The sequence below is a fragment of the Sinocyclocheilus rhinocerous genome, unplaced genomic scaffold, assembly GCF_001515625.1.
Source record: "Sinocyclocheilus rhinocerous isolate Xijiao unplaced genomic scaffold, SAMN03320098_v1.1 C36751078, whole genome shotgun sequence".
NCBI classification, from domain to species: Eukaryota; Metazoa; Chordata; class Actinopteri; order Cypriniformes; family Cyprinidae; genus Sinocyclocheilus; species Sinocyclocheilus rhinocerous.
The window spans coordinates 1-1,677 of record NW_015785579.1 but is presented as its reverse complement, the minus strand read 5'-3'; the positions used below and the strand labels follow the sequence as shown (position 1 = coordinate 1,677).

General features: G+C 35.2%; 1 long non-coding RNA gene across 1 annotated transcript; it reads right to left on the bottom strand.

Annotated features, from left to right (window-relative positions):
- Positions 1 to 462: 462 nt before the first annotated feature.
- LOC107736509 (uncharacterized) lies at positions 463 to 1,421 on the bottom strand. Its single transcript, XR_001639686.1, has 3 exons — positions 1,302 to 1,421; positions 979 to 1,026; positions 463 to 669 (listed from the first exon to the last, which is right to left on the bottom strand). It is a non-coding gene; the product is annotated as an uncharacterized LOC107736509 (long non-coding RNA).
- Positions 1,422 to 1,677: the final 256 nt, after the last annotated feature.

Sequence of the window (1,677 nt, the reverse complement as noted above, 5' to 3'; positions counted from 1 at the left end):
TTGGTTCACTCTCTGGCTATGATAATAATAATTAAATAAATTAGCACGATGATATTGTGTATCGGTGATCTCACAGGCTGACGATAGGATGATATGACTATGAAGCATATCGCCCAACACTCTTTACTGTCACTTTTACACATTTTAATCCATCCTCTGTGAATAAAAGTATTCATTACTTTCAAAAACAACAACAACAACAACAACAAAAACGTACTGACCCAATACTTTTGAATGGTGGGCTTAAACGTCTCTGTAAAGTATATTAAAATTATATAAATAATATAAACATTAAATATTGTTAGGTTTCAGAGCCTATTAATAAACAAAATAATAATTAAAATGCAGGACAAATGTAAAATGACAGAACTGTCAATGTGTCTTGATACTCTTAGAAGATACTGCATTACAGTCAAGGAGAGTACATTTTGTAAATTATCATCAGTTTTATTTTTCCTTAACTTATAAATGACTGCTGTTTATAGTGGGACATACACAACATAAAATGTTCAGTGTGCATGTGTATTTCAATGACCGTTGTTGTTTATTCACCTGCAGAAGTGCAATTCCTATGAAGATTCCGGCAACTACGGTTAAATTCTCCTGTAACCATTTCTCAAACTGTGGTACACATCCTTTTGTGTGTATAAACATCTTCTGTTCGTTGTCCTTCACACATAAAAACACACATTAGCCAAAGATGCAAAAGGTTAAACAATTCTACTTACAAAACATTAGAGTAAGCTATCGTATGGCTTCAGAGGACTTGGAATATAGTGCATATGAACCACTTTGATAATAATTTTATGGGGATTTTGTCTCATTTTGGACATTGACAGCCCCAGTTCTCAGTCACTTCATTTATATGGAAAAGAGTGGCTAGGATCTTTAAATCCAATTTTGTTCCACAGAAAAAGAAAGTTTGTGAATAAACGATGACTTTTTGGGTGAATATTCTTTTGACAAATGCGTACTTACATCTTTCGCTCGAATGTCATATCCACACTGTGTGTTTATCACATCCTCCTTTGAGAAGAGAAACAATAAGAAAGCCAGGATTTAGTCCTCTGGATAACTTAACATTCCACATTAAATCATAGGCTTTGAGCATTATATTAAATGGAGAACTGTTGTGTTGTATGTGGGTGCGCTCTGTCTGCTGGATCTACATCACTTCCTGTTTATGTTCCCACGTCTTCTGGAAGGAGACAATGACACATTCTAGGCGGAAAGATGACTGGAAGACGTGTGTCTGTGTGTGCTGCATGCGTGTTAAGAGTGTATACGCTGTGTTTACTCACAGCAGGGTCCTTGGTGCAGCAGGAAAAGGGAACCCCACATTTCTCTCTGCTTAGATTAGTGTCAGTACAATTAAAGTAAATGTTCAGATTCCAGTCTTCAGGCCCAAAGGCTCCACAACACTCCCACTGCAGAAACATACATGCATTGAATATCCATGTGCGAACCAACCAACAGCTGAAAGCCATTACAGATTTGAACGTATTGCTGCTAGCTCACAAAATTGCAAAATCAAGTGTATTTTTACATTTTCATATTTAATATATAGTAATAGAACTAAATATGAATAACTTATTGAATGGCTAATGCATTTATGTGTGTTTATATACATACATTATATATATTAGTGCTGTCAAATGATTAATCGCGATTAATCGC